Here is a 27,500-nt window from a genome sequence, read left to right as displayed (position 1 = left end):
GCTATCAACATTGCTCTTTTTCTCCACCTCCTAAGCTGAGGAGGGGAAGATGTGACTGCTACAAGAGAACTGAGCCATAAGGGAAATGAAGCATCCCCTTGCTCAAGTCTGGGGCAGTTGAAGCAATGAATGCCTCTGCCCCAGCACTATGGTTTTGAGTAGAAGAATCAATATGGATCTACAAGACTTATTGTCATTTCCATCTGGGCAAGCAGGAAGGAAAGCAACAGCAGCCCAGCTAAGGTCTTCTGGCATAATGTTGATACCTGGAAATGTAGAAGCTCTTGTTGTTTTATTTTCCTACCCAGATGTGACCTTGGATTAGGGCAACCTGCTTGAATCAGAACAACCTGACTAAAAGGGTCCAGGACATTATCTTCTTATTATCTCCAGACTAATCTGGGAAAATGTGCTTTTGGAAGAAGAGGAATCCTAGATGAATTTCATTAGTCCAGTGGAAACTTATCCCCACTGACTACTTACCAAAACTCCTGACAAAAGCCACAAATATTTTAGAACTGATCCCAGAGCGTAGTCCCAGGATGGCAATGCAAAGCAGGGGTATACACCCTCACTTTTCAAATACACCAGTTCAGTTTTCTAACAGGTACAGTCAAGACCTCAGTGGTGCCCTACCCAGATTTCTTTAACCACCCACCCAAATGGTCAATCCTAAAAAAGGGAGGCAGTAAGTAAACAATTAATTTTTAATACGTTGTTTTTAAGTGTCATACGTAGGTGCCCCTTTACAAGATTGAATTCGTAACCCATCTTTCCAGTAGATGATGCCAATGATCTTAATTAACCATGTTGGACTAGATGACCCTGGAGATCCCTTCCAGCTCTATGATTCTATGTGACAAAGGGCAGAAGTGGGCCTAAGGCAGACTGTTGAAATTTTCTCAACCATGGTGAAGACCTGCATAACTTACTCTGTTTGCATGGGCAATGTTGGCTATGTTTAGATGAATTAGCATCTGTTAATCCTGATATTTCCAGGACTTTGAAGGGCAGGTAGAGGTATCCTTGATGTCATACTTCTGTAAGAATAATGTTCACCTGAGTGACAGAGCTTTTAGTATCATGGTTGCCAAACTGTGTGGCTATATGTGGAATATCAAACCACATATTTGTTCTGTTTGGGAAACTTTTCATTAGAAAGGAACTAACCTCTTTCGAGTCCCACTGGATGCAGAGCCCGTGAAGACGAAAAGAAAAAGGCCCTGCCTGATTAAAAGATGATGGAATAGCATGTTGAGTGACTATTTTCTTAAATCCATGTTCAGGGTCCATACTTTTAGGGGCGTGGTATATTGTCACATAACATGTATTTCACATACAAAAGGTTACGGTTTCAAACTTCAGATAAAGAATCTCAGCTTGCAGGTATTGGTACACATTTTCAAAGGGATTCTACAAATTCATGAAGGATGTATTCCTCAATTTTTATTTTTTATTTATTTATTTTATTTATTTGGGATTTATATCCCGCCCTTCCCACGAATGGCTCAATGTCTATGTGTCATGACAACTAAATGAAACTCTTATATTCAAAGGCAGTGAACTTCTGATACTAGTAGCTAGGGACAACAACAGGAATTAGCCCTGCTCATAGGCTTTCTGGGGGCCTCTGATTGGCCATTTTGAGAAAAAGGATTCAAGACTAGATGAAGCTATCGACTGGTCAAATAGGACTCTTATGAACAAACCATTATTTCAAACATATGTGGAATGCTACCATATCTACAAGGAGAGGATCTTCTGCATCTGTCTCTGGAATTCAGATACTCTCGTTTCAGAAGGTAAAAATATCAGCCATGAAGCTGGGCCAGGTTTCTGTTCAAGGCAGACAGGGGCGCACCTTCAGGCAGAGATTATAAAAACTCCAATACAAACAAGATCTTCAAGTGAACTTACCTTAATCAAAATTGCTCAATTACATAAGAGAAGGCCTGCAGTGAGATGGCGAGGTCATGTAACAAATTCATATTGCTACTTTTTGCTGCTTTTGCACTTGCAAAGTGGACTAATAACTGGAATATGGACTAATTCATGTCCATAACTTGGACTAATTCAGTCTCCAGAGAACAGGGATCAAGATTGGGTCATTAAAGTGAACTACTTGTTGAGTACAGAATCAGGCATAGTTCATTCCCACTTTGTGCCCACATGGTTGGATGGATTCTTTAAATAGCCATACAGCGTTATATTGTCTGGGTTTTGCATTGTGCAATCAAAAGCAACTATTGTGAAGAGATCATTAAAACTACTGTACAATAAGTCACATAAATTCTTGAAAACACACTAAGCAACAGAGTCAAAACACAACCAGAGACACCAAAAGAGTAAATTGTATTTTTTTCCCTTTTCCACTATGTGCTTTTAAAAAATCGGAGGTAGTGTCAGAAACAGACTGGTGGCAGGGGCAGCAGCTATGAAAAACTCTATAATTGTGCAAATGGACACATCCAAACTGTTCAGACACATAAGAGTAGGTAGTTGATTGGTTCACTGATTACAACTAGCTAGCTGGATGCAATTGTTGGATAATCAAGCATCTCTGCCTTCAGCACTTTGAAGCAGATGCTGACTGTCTACAACAGACATTTGGAGTCTGATGGCAGTGTCCAAAGGGTATGGCCTTGAGCTGCTCAAGGAGCTCAGGGACAGGTTCATCAATTCCCCAGGTTTAAAGAATCCAGCCAAGCACTGAGTGCCTCTGACAGCTATCCAACATTTTGTGAATTTCAGAGCAATGGAGCTTGTCCCTGATTTACAATGAACCTTAGAGGTATATCCAGGCTTTTTTTCACTGTACCCTCCCAAAAGAGGGTCACTAGGGCTATTTTTTGCCTAAAACAAGTACAAATAAATGTTTCTGCATATCCTGTTATAGTGGCCAACTCTACTTCACTAGATCTAGCCAAGGTCCAACTACATATACCAATGCTATGCCTCAAGAGGTTCATCTGAATTGCTTCTACCCTGAAATCATTCCTGCCTGAGGATTAAGAACACAGGGAAAGGTCCTCCTGACTGTCCCATCAATCAAGGAAGCCCATTTGTGGGGTACACAAGAGAAGGCCTTTTCAATGGCAGCCCCACAATTATGGAACGACCTCCCCAGGGAGGCACAGCTGATCTTTAGGAGGCAGCTGAAGTCAGTTTTATTTAGAAGAAGAAGAGATTGTATACCCCACCCTTTACTACCTGGAGGAGTCTCAGAGAGGCTTACAATGAATGCCCTTTCCCTTCCCCTCCCCACAACGGACACCCTTGTGAGGTAGGTGGAGCTGGGAGAGCTCTCCCAAAACTGCTCTTGAGCAGAACAGCTCTGTGAGAACTTGTGACTGACTCAAGGTCACATCAGCAGGTGCATGTGGAGGAGTGGGAACTCAAACCTGGTTCTCCCAGACATGAGAGTCCACACAACATCTACATGAAACTGGCATTTTATTAAAGCAGTCCTAAATTGTGATTTTAAATTTTGGTTCTATGTATTTTTATATACTGTTTTCTTTATTTATATTGTAAGCTAGCTAGAGCTCTGTAAGAATGAAAGGCAGTTAATAAATGTTATTTATTTTATTTATTTATTAATGATGGAACACACTTCCAATACAGAGCCTTCTCCTTAAGATCAATATCATCTCCCAGGATGCTCAGCAAGGGCCTTTTGGATCTGGTGCTCAACTGAGAGTCCAGAATATAGCACTATGACGGCACGTCAATGGTATGCTGATCAGTTTACTGTCATAACTCTGACATAATATTGTGTGAAGAACCACTGAATGTTTACAGCCTCTCAGTTCATCCTCACTATGGTTAAGAGCTTCTACATCAACAGCAGTCAACTTATTTGGGATTGCAGAATCAAATTTGCCTCTCAGAAGAGACTCAGGTGAAGGTGCAGTCCTTTGATACTACAGATTGATTAGAGCCAGCAAGCCAACCTGATGGATCTGGCAAAGTTCCTGTGATTATTGTGTCCTCTTAGGATATGATACCTCATTTTCTTCAGCTAGAACCTTCAGGGTGGTGGCTGAAATAGTATTCTACCTTCCCAGAGATAATCAGTCAACAGAATGTGTAACAATATATGGCAGACTTTTTTGTAGTGTAGCCAAGGTGTAGCTTAAGCAGCAAATATACAGTAGGATTCTTCAGGAATGGCCACAGACTCAGTACCAGACCACATGGGAACAGGTTTGAGCTCTAAATGAAATTCTGGGGTGAAAGGCCAAGGATTCTCTATTTCCCCATCTGCAAACTTGTAGACTCTTGAAGAACATGGCACTGGATAAACCCTCCCCCCCCCCCCGCCAAAAAAAAGACATGGGTATGTATTTTTTTACAAACAACAGGATCTGCTAAAAATAGCTGTCTCCATATCTAAGTCCAACTCATCTTAGGTTTCAAGAGCTTGTTCTCCCATTCTTATGCCATAAACCCATTATCCATAGGGAATTGGACAAACTGTATGTTAAATGGTCACGAAAGTTCTACCTTCATGTAACTCATCATCTTAGACAGACATATTTCAATCATTACTTCAATCAAAATAACACATTCACTGTAAAGCACAGAGAAACTGGTATGTGTTTCTAATTCAGTCTTCTTGCTTCACCAGCAAAGAAACCCGATACAATCACATTTGAAATTGCCCTTCTATTTTGCATATCATGTTCTTTAACAGCAGGAAAAGGGCTGATGAAGTGCCTAAGTAGCATGTGTGAATATAGCCTCACTGGGGGAAAAGGTTTGTAAGGCAATCGTGTCCAGGAGGCTCAAGGGAAAGTTTGATCTCGGAGAATATCAGCTTGTTCTGTCAGGGCAATAGCAGCAACAACTGCCTTGGTAGCTTTAGAAGAAGTTTTTCTAGGAAGAAATTTGTAGGAGTGGTGCCTGGGTTTCAGTTCACACATTCATTGCAAATTCTATCTATGGTCCAACAGCTGTGACATCTGGATGGAGAAACTGTTACTAGTTACCTGAAGTGTAGCCTATAAAACTGCTTTTTTTACACTGCAAAAGTGGATAATCCCTTCAGGAACAAGGGATATTGTATTCTTGTAAATTCGGATTCTTCCAGATAGCAGAGGACATTCTTCCCCTCTAACAGAGTGTTTTACACTGGGCCACATTCTAACCTATGCTAGCCTAGCATGTTACAGGGATGTCATCATCATCTCTCTCTCTCTCTTACCTTTCATCTTTTTATTTGGAGTTTTGTTTTCTTGTTGAATATGGCAAAGATCTGTTCTTACAGATTTATTTCTTACTTTACATCATGAGACCTGATTCTTTCAGACTTGGGAGACCTTTTGCTAATGCAGTTAAAAGATTCCAGAAATGGACATGCCATCTGGATATTAGAAAAATGAGAACTGGGAGTATGAAAATATTTATTTCAATCAAAGGCAGAACTCCATTGGTTTGGGTTGACTTTTTAGCTTTAATCTCACAAAGTTGTGGCTTTTATGATAGTTGTGGCTTTGCGAAAGATCAGCTGGGGAAGTTATGAGCTACCTACCCTGGATGTTACCTACCATGGTACTGTGTTCCACCTCAGAATGCAAATACAGTTCATTTCCTTGAAAGAGGTCTACATTCCTTTACATGTGGACAACTTGTGAATCAAGGAGAAAAAGTAAATTAATATATAAGTCTTTCACCTGAAGGGAGAATGTTAGTTAAACTTCTGAGTATCAGTAGGTCATAAAATAACTCTGGGACAGATAGTCCCTGGAACTTGGGATGCTGCCACTTCAATACCATAGCCTCCAGGGAGGAAGTAGGCCTCCTAGTTGCTACTGCTGCCAGATCAGTTTTGGAGGAGGGGAAATGAGCAGCAGGGAAGGGGTCATGGGCTTTTGGGAGGTTGGGCCGGAAGCAGCAGATTCCTCACCATGCTCTCAATGATGCACAATAGCCAGTCCAAATTTCTGAATTTCAAACATATTGGCAGCCATTAACAGCAATAACAAGGACTTAGAGGAACACTAAACAGTAACACTTTAATTAAACAACTGGCTATGGAGGGATACACAGTGGCAACAGGGCTGGGGGGGGAGGGACCTATGACTCCCATTGCACATGTTATAGTCATATAGTAACATGCATGCATGGAATTTTGCTGGCTTCACTGCACTCTTCTGTCTGAATACACATAAATTAATCCACCAAACAGACTCAAGATGCTTATGAATGACCAAACTGCCCAATAAACAATTGGTTTCTGGCTTGCAATAAGCAAGCAGAATATGAGCCATATGAGTAAGGCTTGAGCATCTCTAGCAATACGTAAACTTCATGCCAATGTCATCAAAATTTTAACATATTCCTTTGTTATGGATATGGCCAGAAATACATAAATAACAGTTGCTGGACTTGACCAAAAAAGTCACAGAGAATGCAGTAGTACACAATAGGCAGAACAAGCCTGGCCTGAGCCACAGAATAGAATAGCTTTGAAGAGCAGTAAGAAGAAGACAGAGTGGCAACAATTATATGGCCTTGTGTAGATTAGAAGCTGTCCAACCAATTATCAATAGATACAATTTGTTGAGGCCCAGGTGCAGAATTCCAAGAATGTCCATCCTCACAGAAAGAAAGATATGATTCCAGGATGGGAGTACTGGCTGAGGGCCAAAATATATTAATATGTATTAGAAACTTGTAATTATTTGTTTTAAATTGACTTTGTTAAGATAAAAAGTATCAAAAGTGAACTAATAAACATATTTGAAGAAGACATTTTAAGTACAGATAACCTTGTATGAAGTTATGAGATAATGAGTTAGCCAAGAATGTGCACCCTTATCAAATGAGACAGTTGTTAGGAGATTATTTGAAAATCCTATAAATATGGGAAGTTGTACTGAGGGCTTTTTCTTAGCACGGGATTCTTGCCTGTGACTTGCTTCCTTTTGGGGTAAGATACTTTTATGGACTCCTTCAATTATCTATGTAACAATGATTGATGGATGGTATAATGCCTTGTGGATTTAGTCTATATTAAGAATGCAATAATTACGTTTTAATAAACAAACCTACAATGGGATTCTCAAACAGTATTTACTTGTGTGTTATACCCAGAATGAACCTATAGCATTACAAAGGTGTACCTCTGGCTAGGAGTTAAATAATCTGGTATATGAAAGCTAACTAGATGCCTAGGATTTCTTAAGCACACACCTATATCTGAAAAACACCTGACCAGAGACATTCTAAACACCTTGACACTTTTGTGGTGAAAACGATCCAGATAACTAGTGACCCTGGAACATAAGAAATCTTCACTGAGTTTGCTGAGTTGGCACTAATTCACTTTAATGGTCTGATACTGCAAAATCAAGACCAAAATAATGTTTTTTCCAATTTGGATCAATTTCATTTCATATCTCTAAAAATATAATTTTAATGCAAAAACACTGTTTACAACCCATCTAGTCTCTCTCTCTCTGTTAGCTTTGAACCATTCCCAAACATTTGTAATCCCATGGTTGTGTCAGTGGCTAGGCATCTCTACCTGGTGAAAAGGCTACATACATTACTGTGAAAACTGCTCTTGATACTGCTTCAGAAGCTTTAGCTTTTGTAGAATTCAACAAACCTCCCACTGGGATGAGATTTGAGAAGCATATTACATTCCAGCATTATCATTAACTCCATGTTGCCTTCTGGGAACAATTCAAGGTTCAGGGTTTGTCTTATACAGCTTTCAGTGGTTTAGGCCCTACATATCTATAAAACAACCAGTTCTCTACAATGGATTGTGACCTGGATAAAAAATAGATTGCCTTATAGTGTGAAACAACTTGTACAGCAAGGGCATACAAAGAGATCTGTAACTATGGAATTCCCTTTCCATGGAGGCCTGCTAAAGCCTGAAACTGAGCGAGCTGATTTTGGAGATGATATAAAACAGTTTAGAATTAAGCCAGTATAATGTAATAAATAAATGATCTTAATTCATTATTGTAAAAAAATAATAATAATTCAGAGATTTAAGAAAAATTATTACTATAGCACTGATGTTGAAATTGCCTTCCCTGGGTAGTTCAGTTAACATCAGCTCATAGTAAAATTTGGAATTGTTCAAGGTTAACCTTCACAAAACTTATAGTTTCTACTGTTTTTTTTGTTTTTGTGCTATTACGCAGTTACAATGTGTAAATAACTCTGAAAAGGGGAATTGTTGAACCTGAATAACATTATCGGTCTGTATGAAGAGTCACCACCAGTGGTCCCCTGAACTGCACATAAACACATAAGGGAACAATGCTATTTCCATGATTATGCTGATCCATCAGTTAATACATACTTGTATGAGCATGTGACCTCTAAATGTGATAAGATTTTGTGTAAAAGCTCAGGTAGAGTTAGGTTCAACAGGAAGATGGGGAAGTATCTCACCTATCCTACATACTTCACCTATCCTATTCCTCTCTTCACCATTGTATACTCAACAAGTTAATAATATTTGGATGATTTTCAGGGAAAGTTATGTCCTGATGAAATAATTATTGTTGTACCCTCCCCTGATATTTTGAAAAATGGTAGATAAATAAAGATATACAGGGGGGAGGGCTGCAAGAATTTTGAGAGAAATTCCAATCCCCCTCCCCATTGCCAGGTCTGGGCAGCTCCACCACTCCCTTTGAGCCCAGCTGCAGTGCAGCCTGGGAGCTGTTTGGAGTCTGGAGCAGCTCCCGGTGTCTGTTCCTGCCATAGCTGGGCCCAGAGCCTCACCTGATCCACCACAGTCAGTCCCAAAGCTGCTCCTGGCACCCTTCACCACAGCAGCTGGGACTGCAGGGGCTCCTTGTATCTGCTATTACTGCCCGCTCTACAGATAATAATGTTGGGGGGAAGAATTTAAACTCCCCCAATACATTTCTCTATTATTTCAGATTTTTCTGCAAACAAAGTAAGTCCCCCAAGTTTGCAGGAAAATCTGTTTAATGTTGGTGTGCCCAAACCTGCAGATTTTGTTACCTGCAATGGACCACACATCAGCATTATATAGAAAGATCTATATCTAGCTGTATTAACTGTTGTAGTCATCACAATACCAAGTATTTTAAGAGAACCCATCCACGACAATAATATATATTTTTTGTTTATCCAGAGAACGATTGTCACATGTGTTTGTGTTCCTAGGGTTAAACTATACATTGCATGAGAGATCTGTGATCAGATCTTCTGACATTTTAATTAACATTAGCAAGCAACTGGGGGGGGGTTATATTGAGCCCACAGTGCTGGGGAAATTGTTTTTAACTGCTGCTTCCAACTAGATACCTCCCTTCCTAAATGTAAAGTGTGATACAGGTTCAATAAGCACAGTTCTATTCAGGAAACAGCAGAGGGGGAAGAGTTAAAATCTAAGTCTCCCAGCATTATGGCCCTGATATAATAAACGCAATTATATTCAGGAAGCAGTGGGGGGGAGTTAAAATCTAAATCTTCCAGCACTATAGCCCTAGCCCAAACTTAGGCCCTCCTTGACTGCATCTAATCATTAAAGAAAACATTGGGAAATATCTGACCTCCTAAATAATGCAGTTTTGCCTTGAGTCTTTGGGTGGGATCACACAGGGAATTTGGCATGGCAGTATTCCCATTTTGAAAAAGCTGGTGCTCTTTGATGCATGCTGCTGCAATCACACAGCCCCCACACTGCTTCCGGGACAGACACGGGTCGCACACATGCAAGAGGAGCATTCAGTGCATGCAGGGCAGGTGCATTGCATGCCCAGGCCGTTCAGACAGCCAGGAAACGCGCCTTACATGCACTTAATAGGTTTGCTACTGGGAAGTTCCTGGTAGCTATTTAAGCCAGTCTCAGTCCATCCTATGATGAGGTAAGTACAAGTGGGACTTGGTGAGGGGCAGATGTGCATGTGTGATCACGCACATTAAATCTGGAGGGGAGGTGTGGCTAGGTCAGGCCAAATCTCTCATGTGATCTCACCCTTTGACAGAGTATTCCTAAGCAGGTATATTTGAACATCATTTTATTTGCTGTTTGTTCCCAAGAAAGTGTGAGTAGGGCTATAGGCTGTGAAAGCATCTTGTGTCTAGTAAAGATCTTGTGACTGAATCCCTGTCTCCCATACCTTGTCCATATGTTTTCCTTAATTATGGTTTTTAGCTTCACCAGGATATTGGACGTTTGGAATGGATCTGCAAACTCTGGTTATGAGAAAACCTAGGTAGCATTAACTACAGTAGGCATCAGTACAAGGGAATGTTGATCCATTATTCAGGCTGACAAGAGAAAGAAGGAAATTAGTCTCAGGAACAAAGTACAAAAGTCAGAAGACAGCTCTCAGTCTTATATAACTATTGTTAAGAGATCTGTATTGTTCTGTCTACACTGTATTGTGAAAGACAATACCATTCTTATTGTCTGAGACTGAAAAAGTCAGTTATGGGGTATACAGTTGTCACTCCAGAAGCTTTCACAATACAGGTGCCTGGGAAACCAATGCATATTATTGCTGGATGAAGTAATATAAAGATGGAATGGCTGTCTTTACCACCGCTTTTTAATCCTTTGTTCAAGGAAAACACAGCACCCTCAAGCTTCTCATTCTTACACCCCAGTCATGCCAAATGCATGTAATTAACACAGAAGTTTCCAATACACATACCAATGTATGTGTCTTCTAAGTAAACCATTGATGGCTATCATGGAAATTAATTTTTAACAATGAGCCCTAATTCAATGTAAGCATTCTGTCAGCATTCCTTTATATTACATGCACTTAATTTGGTGGTCTAATATTAAGTCTGGCTTTAGTAAGCCAGTGGACAGTTTGCTTAGGCTACCAACCATTGGAGATTCTATGACTGAGGGGGGGAGGGCCAGAATCCATGGACAGACCACCAATTCCCAACTCTTCATGGTGTGCCCTTATCACCGGCACTGACTGTCAAGAGTCTGGGCATGACCTTGGATGCCAGCTGATCTATGGAAGCTCAGGTTACGAAGGTTGCCAAGCTGGCATTTTTCCAACTGTATCAGGTTAGGCGTACGGCTCCCTACCTGTCTCGCTCCGATCTTGCCACAGTAATCCATGCAACAGTATCCTCCAAGACAGATAACTGTAATTTGTTGTATGCGGCCTACCCTTGTAGTTGACCCGGAAGCGTCAACTGATCCAGAACACTGCCATGTGGGTCCTTACAGGAAGCTCTTGTAATGCACATATCCAACCTGTCCAGCACTGGATCAAGTTCAAGGTGATGTTTTTGACCTTTAATGCCCTTAGCAATCTGGGACACACATACCTGTGGGATTGCCTCTCTCAATATGCCCCAGCAGAGCTGTGTGCTCTGTGACTAAAACTCTTCTAGTGGTTCCTGGCCCGAGATAGATTCAGCTGTCCTCAACTAGAGGCAGGGCTTTTTTGACCCTGGCCCCTGCCTGGTGGAAATCTCTGCCAGAGAACATTTTTATTTTATTTATTTTCATTTGATTTATATCCCGCCCTCCATGCCAAAGCAGGCTCAGGGTGGCTTCTGAGCCCTGCAGGAATTACTGCCTTTCCACAGGGCATGCAAAGTGGTCATGTTCCGCCAGGCATTTGGTTGAGGACAGCGACAGAACAGTACATGATCTGGCACTCTCATCTCCCCATCCCCCCGTAACTCCCCCCAGGCGGCTCCTGGATACTAAACTCTTTTCTGCCATCCTGGAATATGCATTTTTCCTTGTATATTATTGTTATTTGAATCTCTGGTTTTAACTTTTATTCATTTATTGTTCTAGTTTGTTGTTAGGTGCCCTGAGCCCTACCGGCAGGGAAGAACAGCCTATGAAATCCAATTTATAACTATATAAATCTGGCTTACTGCATGTAGTCAACAGAAGTCACCATATGCTCCACCTTGTTCCAGTTAAAAGGTATACTAAGCAACTGGCACTTGTGTCAAACTACTGCTTGGTGGAGTGGCGGAGAGAATGTACAGTTCTCTGAGAGGTGTATTGCCAAATTTCAAGCAGGGCTGCAGTAGACCTATTTATTTGCACATTTGTTCATCCAGCTAGGGATAGGAGCACAGAAGTTCACAATTGTATGTGTATATACCCCTTATATAAAGGGCTGGGGTGACTTTTGTTAGACTTCCACTACATAATCTTCGTGAATTTCAGATTTCCTGGAATTATTTTGCTATGGACATTAAATAAAAATTCAATCATTTACATATACATATATAACAGAAAGATCTGTATTATACAACCAAAGAGAAAATTGTCAATAGGCAACTGAATTCTAAACTCCTAACAGATGACACCACAAAGACATAGAGATGACACATTGCTAATAACACTAAAACAATTATGCCTACTTGAGAATGTCTAAGATAAAAGAAGGGGGAATATTACCTAATACCATAAATGTTTATATCATGGCAGGAAGCTACTACAGCTTAATATGTATGTTAATATAATACAGCATGGCATTTTATGAATACATTTTCGTAACATGACAGAATATTTTTAAAAATAATTTGCCATTTTACTAATATGGTAAAGAATGTTACTAACATGGTGCAGAAATATGAATACTGTATCAAAGTAAACAATATCTTCCATTTTAAGTATTAAATACTCCAAGGTGCTTCACTAATTGAGATATATTTTAATAATGCAAGCCATAGTTACGCTTGTCTATCTTCATATTTGTGGCCTTATTTGGTGCTTACTCTTCCCATGGGTACTATAGCTAAATAAAGAAATTCCCACTATCTTTCAAAGACTGAATTGCTGCTGACCCATGTGTGAATGTGTCATAACAACAGAAGAGGATTTTCCTCCTTTTGATACTTGCAACAGGAGCTTCTATAACCCTAAGTCTTTGAAATCCTTCTGAGTTCTAACCTGTCCAGGTGAAGCAGTAATATCAGGCACTTTCCCCTTCTGTGGTGAAGGAACTGAAAACTTTACCTTTCTCTAGAAACAAGGCTTTGTGGTTTAGGATATGGGTTAAAGTTGCCTTTTAAAATCTGGCAGTCTCATTTCAGTAAAAGGTTAGAACAGCAGCACTAATAACTACCCAGATGCTTCTGGCTATATTTATGTATCCAGAACATTTCCACAATCTATTGTATGTCAATCCTCTCCACTTTCCATGATATGTAACCCTTTGGTCTCTCTTTCTCCCACTCTACTATTCTCTTATGAACACTCTGTTTACTTCCCCCTCTTTCCCAGGCATGTGGAAGGATGAATCAAGAGGTATCAAACAAAGACAATAACAGCCACCAGGGAAGAAAAGTGTAAGCCTGTGTCACCTTTCTCTCTTATTTGGGAACATAAATATTGAGATCTTCTATTCCATTATTACTAAAAAGAGACATTAGGCTCTGCATAACAGCCTCTTTTAAAAGTTTAAGAATTTTGAAAATAAATGTTTGCAACTATGGACAAAGAGCATGAGAGGCAGCATATTCAAAATAGTGTAGTTGAAAGCCACCTGAACATTAATAATCAAAATAGTTTGAAAAGTTTAGCAGTGGGCCTATAAAACCAAAGTTTATAGTTTTAAACATACGAAGAACAAAGTTTTAGCAGTTTCTTTATAAAATTTAAAGTGTTTAATGGCTAAACTAGATGACGGGATCCATGAATGGATCATCTCCCACATTTTTTTCAAGTGTTAAAATCATCTGAAGGGAGTTCCAAATTAGATTGGGGCTCAGCATGCCATTTTCCCAATTTCAACCATTCCAGCTAGTCAGGGGTATTAAAAGGTAGGCAAATTTCCTGGGGCCCCAATTCATTTTAAGGCCTCATGGAAATGGAATGCTGCTGATGTTTGGAAATGACAAGCAAGATGCTTGCTGCTCAAATTCTCTTGCTCCTGTTGAAAACTATCACTGAGGAGAAAGAGTAAAACTCAAGAGCAAAGTTTAAGCCCCTTTAGGTCACAGCAATCTGAGCCTGTGCCTTAGCTGCAGGGCCAATGGTTCCCTATCTTTCCTCCTGTAACTTAGCAACGGTAATCCATGCAATAGTCACCACCAAGTTAGACTGTCCTTGATCCTGCTCCAGAAACTTCAGCTGGTTCAAAATGTGGCAGTGCATTTGCTGACTGGATCGTCTTTGCAGGTACACATGCAGCCAGTGCTTTGCCAGCTGCATTGGCTGCCAGTTGAGTACTGGATCAAACCCTATGCAGACTGGGACTGTCATATCTGCAGGACAAACTCTCCCTGTATGTTCTCCAGCAAACCTTGCACTCTTCTCAACAGTATCTTCTGTTGGTCTCCAGACCCAAATACATCCACTTAGCCTCAGTCAGGGTCAGGGTTGTTTTGGCTTTGGCTCTAGCCTGGTGGAACTCTCTACCAAGTGAGACCAGGGCCCTATGGGACTTATTTCAGGCCACAGGGCCTGAAAACAGAGTTGTTCCCCCAGGCCTTTGGTTGAGGCAGCGCGTGTCCAGTTATATCAGCTTCCCCTGCTCTACCCCATCCCCTTTATTTGATCTTACTATTGGTGCCTTGCACCTACTCCTCAAACGCCTGATCCATCTGGGCATACAAGTAATGTCTCCTGGGAGCTTCTGTAAATTTGCTTTTGCCATCTTGTGGTTATGTTATTGGGTTGTAAATGTGTTATTGTTTAACTGTTTTAAAATGTTTTTACTCTGCTCAGTCTTGTGAACTGCCCTGAGCCTGCTTGCGGGGCAGAGCGGGATAGAAATTAAATAAATAAAACCATTTCTCTACAACACAAAAGTTTCTATGGAGCTGTTCTGTTTTCTAAAAGTGGCAATCCTATATAAGGGTATAGCTCAAAATCAGCTAGTTGTTAAGTACAATCCTTACTGAACAACTTTATGCACATCTATATGGAGGACAGAAGGGAAAGGAGAACCAATATCACATGGCACACTACACCCAGCAAAGCAGCACGAAGCTTTGCAGAACTCAAATAAATAATCTGAAGTAAAGTCACAACTGTCCTGACCTGGAAAGTCCAGGTTAGCCAAATCTCATTAGATCTCAGAAGCTAAGTAGAGTTGGCCCTGGTCAGTATTTGGATGGGAGACCACCAAGGAAGTCCAGGGTCACTATGCAGAGGAAGGCAATGTCAAACCAACTCTTGCCTTTAAAACCCCATGAGCAGTCACCTTGATGGTAAAAAAAAAAAAGTAGTTATATGAGGACTAACTTAAATAAAACAAAATAGTAAGCAAACCTGAGAATTCATCATAATTCTTAATCAGGCTGCAGTGCAAATAAGTAAGTAAATATATTAAAAGTGGTGGTGGAAGAATATTTGCAAGGCATGCTGTCAAATCTCCAGCCTGAACCTGCAATTTGTAATAGTTTTAAAACATAGTGGAATGCTATATACAGTAATCTTTCCTGTTTACTCATAAGTAAGCATTGCTGCATTTAATGAACTAGATTAATCATACCTGCTGCAAAAAGATGTCACTGAATCAGATAAGCATATGCAATTAATAAATACCTCCTCCAACAACACAAGTGGTTGTAATTTGGATATGCCCTAGTGTAAATTGAATTGCACAAATCTTTTGTAAAACAAAGTAAGAACCAACCAACAAATCAAAAAACACAGTTGTTGCCCCTAATCAGCAAGTCTTGAGATTCATTTTGGGTGGTGCATGAAGTGTAGAGTCTTGTGATTTGTGCTCTTGGTTTGGATCTGGGAGGTGCGGGAAAAGGCAGACAGATTTTTTGTGCAGTGGGCCCTGAATCTAGTTTGTTCTAAGATGCTTAGCCATTCATTTTTATTATCAAAGTAGGTTTTTTTTAAAAAAAATATTTAAGTTCCTATTTAACAATTTTAAGTTCTTATTTTTTAAAACAATCTTAAGTTCTAATATCTAGCTACCACAAAACCTGTACACAAGATACTGTCATGTTCTAGTGTGACAAAGAAACATGGTGAGGTTTTCAAATGCAGGGTGGGGCTATGCTGTTTTACAAGCATGTCTGAATCTCAAAGGATGGGATTCTTTAGAGGCAGATTTAGACACCTACTGTAATAAAAGTAAAGGTAGTCCCCTGTGCAAGCACCAGTCATTTTCAACTTTGGGGTGACGTTGCTTTCACAACGTTTTCACAGCAGTCTTTTTACGGGGTGGTTTGCCATTGCCTTCCCCAGTTATCTACACTTTCCCCCCAGCAAGCTGGGTACTCATTTTACCGACCTCGGAAGGATGGAAGGCTGAGTCAACCTGGAGCCGTCTACCTGAATAGTGTCCCCCTAATAATCTCTTTATTATTGTTCATATTAGTGATGGTTGCCATTCAATTCTGTGGGGAAATTAATCCTGGACTGGAAGACAATACACTAAGTACAAAATCTGCCCTTCACCTGACATTGATTAGCATAGCTCTGAGTGACATGGGATGCAATGTATTTCTGCACAGAACATAATACTGAATGACCCTGAACTTTTCCAAGGGTTCTTGACGTATACATGCTCCTCTGCATCACACATGGACACAACTCATCACAATGACAGCCATTTTGCTAGTCATATGTAAACTTAATTCCTGAGTTCCATCTTTTTTTTCACATTAATATGATATGTGCTTGGTTAGATATTTATACTCTGCTTTTTCCTCCAACGGGGAGCTAAAGCAGTTTACAATATCCTTCCCCTTTCCTCCATTTTGCCATCACAACAACCCTGTGAGGTAGGTTAGGCTGAGAAAGTATGACTAGCTCAAGTTCACTGAGTGCACTTCCATGGCAGAGTGGGGATTTAGTCTAGTCTGACACTTTAATCATTATATTATACTATATAGCAGGGGTAGCCAACAGTAGCTCTCCAGATATTTTTTGCCTACAACTCCCATCAGCCCCAGCCATTGGCCATGCTGGCTGGGGCTGATGGGAATCGTAGGCAAAAAAACATCTGGAGAGCTACCATTGGCCACCCCTGCTATATAGTATATGTAGCTATATAGAAGTGTAGCAGACTGGATTCCCAATGATTCCCATTGAATTCTGTAGAAGAAATCAAACAGACTGTAATCTAGGATGGAGGGAAAAGTGATTCCATGCTGATTCCATTATTACAGCCTACTTGCTTTCTCCAGTGTACCTTAATGGTATCTGTTTAATTGTATCTAAATAAAAGTGTTCAAATCAGCAAAGCAGGTGGGGTTTACTGACTTTTATCAGGGTGTTCCCAAATGTGCCCCTTTAATTTCCCCCACAAAAGTGAAGTATTGCCATTCACTCATCATAAAGGAAAAAAAGTGATGTAATTACAATACTTTAAAATATTTAGGAAACTTAACTATGATTCTTTAAAACAAGATTAGAAATAAACCATTTTTATTTGAAAGGGTTTTTCTCTTTCATATGACACTCCAGTGATTCATGCTTTCACTTTAACATTTTAGAGTTTTGTTTTGAATTCTTTGATTTATAATAAGGCTCAGTCTATGACTAAAAATGTGGAAACAGTCTAAAGAGTGCTTTATATTCCTAAAGGCCACTCCATTGTATGCCCTGTAGTATGCAACAGGATGCTGGTAATCTCTGGTGGGTCCCATCTGCAGGTCACCAGGTGATACCTATTAAAGTTGGAACAATGCCACTCAGCACAAAGGTGCTCCTTCCCACAGTATCCCACCATAAAGAGTGTGGTCGTCTGTTCTGGCCACACATTCCACTATGGCCAATGCCTCAGGGTATCCGCTGATCATCCCTCCCTATCTTGAGCAGCCCACCCTTTTCCTGCCAACCAGATTTGGCCTAACCTTTCTAAGACCAGGCTGAGTTAACTAAGAATTCCTCTTTCCAGGAGATTGCAAAACATGAAAAAAGGTTTCTTTTAAAACTATCAGGTGACCCCCCCCCCCAATTCCTGCTTGGACCTATAAAAGCAACCAGCTAATCCTATAATATCCCAGGGCCAGGGGAGGGTCAGTGGGTCAGCCAAAGCAACATAAGGGTGTATGTGAGTGGGTATAGTTCTTTATATAACCACTTGCCACACTCTCCTTGGGTGGAGGGTCTCTAGCCCTGCCCAATACTGTCCGGTGCCTCATTTGAAAGAAGGGCTTGGCACAAATAAATACATGGTAACAATGCCATGTATGGCCCTTCTTACAAGATATATATAGAAAATGGCTACAGAGTAGATGGTCAAAGCTGACAATAGGACTTAACTTGGTGGATCATGAGAATCTTTGAGCACCATAACCTTTTGGAGGTGCTTACATAACTGAACCTCATTCACAGCTATGGAATTACATGTAAATTTTCAATAGCAGCTATTTGTTCTTCATTAGTGTTTCTCAGTTTAATTTGCATAAATGGAAAGCTCTGGGTGATCTCAGAACATTTGAAAAATAGTTGCAACCCAGGCATTGCTATATTTTTTAAACAATATATAAATGGCAAGGCAACAGTTTTTAAAATTCGTTGATGTTTTAATACACTGTATTTCATATTGACTCCATGTAATTTTAACAGCACAATAAAGAGATACAAAATAATTGAGAAAAATATCTCAGTGAAAACCAACAAAAGGGTTTTTTGCATGTGTTCAAATGTTACCAGTTTTTAAGTGAGTAAGTGACCCTTTTGTCCTTTTGAATGGAAGTTAGGAAGATGAATTATTGTCTCCTTGCTGCTACATTTTGTCAGTTTTGGTACCACAGAGTCAATAACTTCACCTTGATGCAGAAACTCTGTGATTTATCAGTTCCTCCTTTACCCAATGCTGCCACAACCTGGAAAAGTAGAGCCAGTCGTGATGCAGAGATCAGACTTTGGTCACAGCTACTTGGAAAAAAAATAAAGCACTCTCTGATGATAGACAAATGTGTCTTGTTAGCAACAGCCAAAAAGCGCTTGACTTGTACTAATAACAAAAAGGCCATGTTGGTCACCATGGGTCTAAAGACGAAGCACCCTGTCACTGCCTTGGTTGGGAAATTAGCAAATAATGTTCCTTTTCTTTGATAAATGGATGACAGTTCTCTCTCACCAATCATTTTTTAACATTTTGATGCATGTCTATGATCCCGCTGGAGGAACAGAAAAGTTTACTGGCCCTCAATTTTCAGATGATGAATGGAACACTCTAAATGTGCGATTTCTGTATGAGGTATAGTTCATTTTAAGCAATTCTAGTAAATGGGTGTCACTGATTAGAACAAATAGTCTACTTGTGCAATAGCACAAATGGTATGTCTCATTCTTCTGGTCTCCTCTGAGACAGAAAAGAAAGGGGACAACAATGACCATGTTATACTTATTGGAACTGCAGTGGTTTTAAATGAGCCATTTTATGCAATCTTAAAATGCTGTCACCTTGATAGGTTAGCAAATCTTTTTTAAAAATCGTCATTACTATTGGTCTAATGAAAATGCTTTTTAGATTGAGAACACAATAACTGCAAGGCAAGACAGAACTAACCACAATGCCTTATTCCCTATCACATTTTATAAAGTATGTTTGTTAGGTACATAATTTTAAAAATTATAACATGGTAAAGTTAGAGCATCAGTTATAGCATTTTATTTTTTAAAGATTGCTTTGAATTACATATGTGAGGCAGCCATACTAGTAGGAAGACTAGGATGTCTGTCCTCCTGACAAATAATATTATCCCAAGGTCTGATCAACAAAAAAACAATACTGTAAAACATAACGGTATGCTTGGACAATGAAATGGTAAAAAAAAAAGTATTGTATATAGATTAGAATTGCTATGAATGTCAAATGTGACAGTAAATATTCTTTAAGTTCCAGGAAACAAAGGTTAACCATTCACTATCTGTATTCCGTTACCAATTTTTCATGATGACCAAGTCCTGTGGTTAAGAATTATAACTGAATATGTACAAGAAATGATCAGGTGGTTTGAATTTAACTAAGGCATTAGTATTTAGTTTAGCATAGTAAAAATAGTATGATTTGTGGGAGGCAATTAACAATAATTTGCTCTGTGGATACAAGTAATTTGTTTAAAGAGCACTGACCTATGAGACAGCTAGTTTGTGTTGGCTGTGATGGAAGGGACTATTGACTCTGAACATAGTGTAGCAGCCCCACTGACAGAAGCACACCCGGAATTCACACAAAAGATTCTTAAAATGCTTGAAGCTTGAAAGCTTTTCAAGAGGTGAAGTGGTTTAAATGGTTTAAACTAGCTAACATGGATACGGATAGGCAAAATAGTTACCCACTTAAAACATTCAGAACAATAATACATTATGAATAGAAACATTTCCACCCCTCTGTGATATTGACCAAGTGTGGAAGTACAATGTAACTTTTTTGCACATGAATACTCTATCAAAGGAAGTGATTATTTGTTTCACACGTCTGAGGCTGAATGCAACTCTTTGTACAGAAATAATTGTTTGTATTCTCACAATTAATGAATGTATTGCAGACACAGAAATGGTATTTTTATATTATTACACATTCAAAGTTTTCTCTGTGTCCAATCTCAATACTCTCCTTGTTTCAACTCAGTTTAGTGTACTGCAAATGACATATTAAACTCCTAAGCAATTTTTTTTTCTTAAGCAGAAGTTAGTCAAATTGAAGGAAAGAGGTAAATAAACAAAATACATGGGCGGAAGAGGCATGGATTAAAAGTCATATTTGCAAAACTGTGATGAAAGAAAAGCTGTTAAAAAAAACTGTTGTGCAACATGCATTCCTAGAAAGTGGTGGTATTGCCATACCCGTATCTGCATCCACAGGCTACTTTTTAAAAAGACACCACCTCACATTTTAAAATGTGTGCTTAAAAATACTGACTGTATCATAATTCCATTTAGAAGCATACAAATCACAATTTGCCTTAATCAAATAACATTGCAATGCTTATAATCTAATTAAAAAGTAATCTCAGATATTTAATTTAAGAACCTTCAATGACTGCTAGCAAGTAAAATGATGAATCTAACCTGCAAAAAGCTGTTTAATTTAAATGTGCCAAGAATTTTTTTCCAGGTAAGAACTATTTTAATTGTCATTAAACAAGAGAGTGATACACTACTTGACAAATATTAAAACAAGTACTACACTCAATTATTAATTTGCACTGTTCACTTTTAAATGTGGCAAATATCTCATTAATTTAATTTTAGGTGCCCACCAGTTTATATTGCATTTTACAGTCTGGAAGGCAATTTGCTAACTGGCAATTACATACAGAATGATTGTTAATTCTGCTCCTAAGTGCTAGCTGCTTGAAAACTGTTATTTCTCTCTAATTTTTGACCTTCCTACAACAAGGGTGAAGTATATTGGGAATACCAAGGACTAGTAGAGAAGAGCTGGACATGTCATTTGTGACTCATTCTTTTAATTCACCGTGCTAATCAACTGAACTGCCACAATCTCCCAAGGTAATTGTATCTTTACAATAGTTGAAAGCAGCAGGCAAAAAGGCATGGATAGATGGTAATAGACCTTCATCTCAGCCTGCTGAGAAACAGCACAGCACTCTTACTATATATGACTAATAAGGTTTGGGGAGGGGTGTGTTTCTATTTTGTTTTCTTTTTAATCTGGTACTTTTATATACGTCATTTAAACTTCTGTACTTTGCAAAGGCAGTTTCCATACCACACTACACCCTTGTTTCATTATTCTGCTGCCTTGTTGCCCTTTGTTCCACCTCATGCTGAGAAGGTTAAATGTTAGAGAGCCAAGTCAGACTGCAAGCATGGTGGGACACTGATGAGAAACAGATGCCCTGGGGATTCAGCCCCTCCCTCTTATGGGGCTACATAATTTTCATATTGTGAAATACAGTGAAGTTTGGCTCAGTTTTCAATGGGGAGTGTAATTTCCAATGATTATCTCATTGTCCCCATCAATTTAGGGGCAATACAAATCAGACTGAAGTTTCCAGGTCAGACAGGCTTTGACCTTACCCTTCCTTTTACTTTCTGTAGCCATATAGGCTTCCATGCTCCTTAAAAAGCATTTGAAATGTGTAGTCTTGTAACTCTTTAGTTTTATGCTTCCAGTAAATTAATTGCAGCCACAGTAGTTTTAGTAACTTTGATTCACTTAAATGTCGTTCTTTAACATTTCCTATGACTCCCGGTGAAAGGGACAAAGAATACATTGATCTTTATGAGAATGTGACTTTTAAACACTGTAAAACTATGGAAGTTTACATAGAGAGAACTGTTCAATATATTACACTTATCTTTAGAATTCTGACGACTAAGACCAGATCCTTGTTAGTACATTACATACACAAGTCAATGGGAATATGCATTCATATTAACCACAGAATTTGAATTACCACCACTCTTACTTTTAAAGATAAGGCAGACATACATAAATAGAGGCACCCTTGCAGACGTGAGTAAAGCTACATATGAGTTGTTACAGAATAGACTCCAAGGTACATAAGTACCCAGGCCTTGGAACTAATAGCACATCAGATTTTTCAGTTAGACTCTGGATACACACCCAGAAAAAAAATCCATAAACCCTGGTCATTGAAGTGAAAGGTATATTTCTGTTTTCCTGGGCAACCCCAGAAACAGTTTTCTTGTTTCCACTATCATTATACCACAAGTGAAAAGAAATCTGAATAAATTTTAATGATACAAAGCTCATAATTTATATTTATGAAAATTTAAAATAATCTACAGTTACTTTGGCATCAAGTGATCATTGCCGAGAGCTGAGATTCTTGATTGACCTGCCACTTGCTCATAGATTTGAGTTTTAAAATGTTTGGTTTTAGTTACTTTTCAGCTCCCCTAATCATTGGCAAGTAAGGTTACTGCAGCCAGTATTGTTTCTTATTCTGTTATAAAAACAAAGGTTAAAATAGGTTGTGGCAAGTTTATTCTCAGTTTATCCTATTTGCCAACCCTAAAATATGTTTAAAATGAGATGAAGAACTTGAAAAAATCAGTATTTCCCAATATCAACACCAGTATGGTATTCATATTTGGGAAATATTTGGAAAACACAAATTTTTTTGCTCCATTATACTCTATGGGTAACAGTATAATAGAGAATTGATTTAGGGTTCTGGGAGACCTGGTTTTTTAGGCAGGCACCAAATTAGTGCCTTCTTTATATGCCTTCGCCAAGCTGCGCCACCACTGAGTGACTCAGTGAGTGAGTTTGGTGGTAGCACGGCTCTTTAAATGCCTTCTCCAAGCCGCACTGCTGTTGCTGCAGCAGTATAACTCAGTGAGTGAAAGCCATTTAAAGAGACTGAGGAGCCTTCTCATTAAAAAAAAAAAAGGTAAAGGTAGTCCCCTGTACAAGCACCAATCGTTTCCAACTCTGGGGTGATGTTGCTTTCACAATGCTTTCACGGCAGACTTTTTTACGAGGTGGTTTGCCATTGCCTTCCCCAGCCATCTACACTTTCCCCCCAGCAAGCTGGGTACTCATTTGACCGACCTTGGAAGGATGGAAGGCTGAGTGAAAGGCATTTAAAGAGACTGAAGAGCCTTCTCATAGCCATGTCCAAATAAAAGCTGAATAATATTGGCTTTTATTCAGGCTAAGCTATATTGGTAGCTAAAAATACTGGTAAAGTATTTTTTTCAGGGTTTTGTTGTTATTTTTATTTTTAGTAAACCAAATGCTCACCCCCTGGCACTTCTATCTCTACATGATCTATAGGCAAAATCTAGCTTGGAGGAATACTTAAACATATCAGTTTCAGCCAGTGAAACACATATAAAACACATGTAATTTTATGTTGGACTGTACTCAATATTTGTACAGCATGTGCTGAATTTGTTCAGTATAGTAGAACTACGTTGGGAACAGGTTAAAAGGCAAGATAGAAATCTTTGAATACGTCATTATTTGAAAAACATACATTATTGTCGTGAATATGTTCTTTTATACTAAATAAGGTACTCAAACTACAAGGTCTCCATCATTTATTAGCTCCACCATCTTATATATAGAAAAGAGAGAGAGTCCAGTAGCACTTCAAAGACTAACAAAATCTGTGGCAGAATATGAGCTTTGTGAGGGAGCCCCATGATGCAGAGTGGTAAGCTGCAGTACTGCAGTCCAAGCTCTGCTCATGATCTGAGTCCGATCCCAGCAGAAGCTGGGTTCAGATAGCTAGCTAAAGGTTGACTCAGCCTTCCATCCTTCCAAGGTTGGTAAAATGAGTGCCCAGCTTGCTGGGGGGAAAGTGTAGATGACTGTGGAAGGCAATGGTAAACCACCTCATAAAAAGTCTGCCAAGAAAACGTCATGAAGTGGTCACCCCTTGGGTTGGTAACAACTCTGTGCTTGCACAGGGGACTACCTTTACCTTTTATTAGCTTTGTGAGTCACTGCTCATTTTTTCAGATACACAGCAACATATCTGGATCCATCTGCGCTCACCACATAAGTCATACAAGCACAGAGACTTTCAAAATGATGCACATGAAAAGATCTAGCAGTCTGAGAGATCTAGCAGGTAACTTAAGAAGTCAAGGTTCATGTCACTTCATCATGAACAATTCCCTAAAACGGTTTTGGACTCATTTCAAATGCATATTAGCTGAAATGATACAATCTTCTTGGGGGTACCACTTCAGAATGTACATATAGGGCATTATGTACTGGGTGCTTCCAACAACTAATTATATGTATTCTTTCATTACACGGCTCCACAAAAAGACTGTAGCATGTTTATTTCCACTTGGAAATAAACCTATTACTCTGGAATAATTCCATCAGAATCAATTGATTACTCAGGATCAACTGGTAATGCAATGGAAACTATGAAAACACCTTTTTAGACACATTTTCAATTTCAATGAAATACTGATTTCCTGCATTACTGTGGATTAGCAAACAAGTGCTTGTTTAACATATAATTTACCTTTTACATATATTTTAGTGGTGTAATTCATTAATTATATAATCTTTTAGATGAAATTGTTAGTAGAAAGTATTAGTAAATGAGTTCAATTCATATAAACATTCATCTTTTCAATCCAGTACATTCTTGGATTTGGATATAAATAAAATGACAAAAAACATTTTAAATGATAAGTATCCAACTTATTTCCAAGCTCTAGTAGACTTTAACATTATATGCACTTAAAAATATGGCCATATATAATTGTCCATTCATAAACTTTGCTGCCAGGTTTTATGTGTGACACAACTTTTTTTGGGGGGGGGGGGAGGAAATGTTGTTATATTGCAATATTATTTACAAACAAGAGAGGCTAAAATATCAGGGTATAATATTGAGCCCACTGACTTCAACAACATTTAAGTATATGAAGAAGAAGATATTGGATTTATATCCCGCCCCCCATTCTGAATCTCAGAGCAGCTCACATTCTCCTTTACCTTCCTCCCCCAAACACCCTGTGAAGTGGGTGGGGCTGAGAGGGCTCTCACAGCAGCTGCCCTTTCAAGGACAACCTCTGCCAGACGTATGGCTAACCCAAGGCCATTCCAGCAGGTGCAAGTGGAGGACTGGGGAATCAAACTCAGTTCTCCCAGACAAGAGTCCACACGCTTAACCACTACACCAAATTGGCTTATGAAACAAAGCACAAACCATACTACAGTTGAGGTTTAGAATATGTTGAATATTTTTTCCACATAATGACAAGGTGTTTAAATAGCTATGTTTCCCTGACCGGGGGGGGTGGGGTTATGAGGCAAAAGTTGCATTTGTGCAACCTTCAGGATCTTTTAAAATGTACATTTTTTGCCCAAAAATAATGAGTACAAGCTTTGTGCATAATCTATTCTTGATGCTTAAAAGAGTGCAGAAGGAATTGAGATGGGGCTCAATGGACTCCATTCCTTCATACCCCTTATGTCCTTTTGGTGGTGGAAAGTACTGTGAAGTCACAGCCAAATTATGGCAACCCCACAGAGTTTTCAAGGCAAGAAACAAAGTCACGTGGTTTGCCATTTCAAGGCTCTGTGTATCAACCATGGCCAACTCTGCTTAGCTCCCTTTAGGTGAATATAAATTGCAGCATGTTGATCGTTATACATATTTGAAGGGCATGTATGCTTCTTGAATGTTCATCTAGTTGCTGTCTTGTTTTGCAACTTTTTTTTGCTGTCAAGTCACAACCAACTTATAGAGACCCCATAGGGTTTTCAAGGTAAGAGGGATAGGGGTATGCATTCAGTTTATCCGAATCTAACAAACACCCCCCAAAAAACATATTACCAGAATTTTCCAGGAATTTTTAAGCCAAATGCAAATCAGAGATCTGTATTTGGCTACCGATATAGCTGACCTGAAAAAGCTATTTTTGCATATGTCTTTTGAGTTCACTTGCTGAGTCATGCTTTCACCGCTCTTGGAGAAAGCAGTAGGTCTACTCCTCCAAGCCCCACCAAAGCCACAGCGGTGTGACTCAGCTAGTGAACTCAGAGATCGTGGTCTCTTTAAATGCCTATTCCTCCAAGCCCCAACACTGCCTCCAAGGCACAAATTGACTAGTGAACTCAAAAGGCATCTACCTTCTGAGCACACTTGTTCAATCATGCCCCCACTGCTACACTTGGAGAAGGCAACAGGCATTTAAAGAGACCATGGTCTCTTAAATTAGTACTCCTCCAAACCCCACTATGACTGAGATGGAGCGATTCAGCTGGAGAACTCAGAAGGCATACACCCTCTGAGCTTACTTGCTGAGTTGTGCCACCTCTGCCATGCTTGCCATGGTCTCTTTAAATGCCTATTCCTCCAAGCCCTGCTGCTACCCCTGGGGCAGAACTTGGCTAGTGAGTCATGCCGCCATTACATGTAAAGAGAACACAGGCTCTTTAAATGCCTTCCCCCCTCCATTGAAAGCGATGAGGGCAGCTTCTTTGAGGGTCCATAGAACTGAACCCCCTGGCCCAATCTTTTTCAAATCTAGGGGGGGGGGGAGTTGAGGAGAGGCACCAGCAGCTATAATGCAAATTTGATGCCTCTAACTCAAAAACCAGCCCCCACAGAGCTCCAGACATCTCCAGATTAATTCTCCATTTACCGTATGTAAACCAATGGTCCTCATAGGGTGTAATAGAGCAAAAAGATTGGTTTTTTTCCCAAAAAAATTCCTGAATCCCAATGTTGTACTGATAGTAGGATTTGGGAATATCAGAAAATACTGATATTTTTAAGGTTCACTCTACCGATTTTTTTTGCACATCCCTAAAGAGGCATTAAACCTCTGCTTATCAACCTTGACATTCTTTGGTGGTCTCCCATCCAAATAACAACCAGAGCCAATCATAGTTAACTTTCAAGAGCTGGGCTATCCAAGTCATGGCAAATTTTTTTTTAGCTTTTGCGATAGTCTGGGCTATCCGGGTCATGGCAATTTTTTTTTTGTAACTTACACAAGCTGTTTCCGGAGGCCTAAGAGAATAATTTCCCACAAAAATGACTGTGCTCATTCAAGAGGTCTAATAATGCTCTTTAGTTTAAAAAATGAAATCTGATGCTCTAACTAGTTTATCTGAGATTATGTTGGTGTGTGCATGTGTGTGTTCACACAT

General features: G+C 39.4%; 1 protein-coding gene across 7 annotated transcripts in view; it reads right to left on the bottom strand.

The window, feature by feature from the left end:
• Nucleotides 1–27,500, bottom strand: part of EBF3 (EBF transcription factor 3) — a 205,857-nt gene that overhangs the window by 34,664 nt on the left and 143,693 nt on the right. The window lies entirely within an intron of this gene.

This window comes from Heteronotia binoei, chromosome 6, assembly GCF_032191835.1.
Source record: "Heteronotia binoei isolate CCM8104 ecotype False Entrance Well chromosome 6, APGP_CSIRO_Hbin_v1, whole genome shotgun sequence".
Lineage (NCBI taxonomy): Eukaryota > Metazoa > Chordata > Lepidosauria > Squamata > Gekkonidae > Heteronotia > Heteronotia binoei.
Note: the sequence above shows the minus strand (reverse complement) of the source record. Positions and strands in the feature narration are given on the sequence as shown.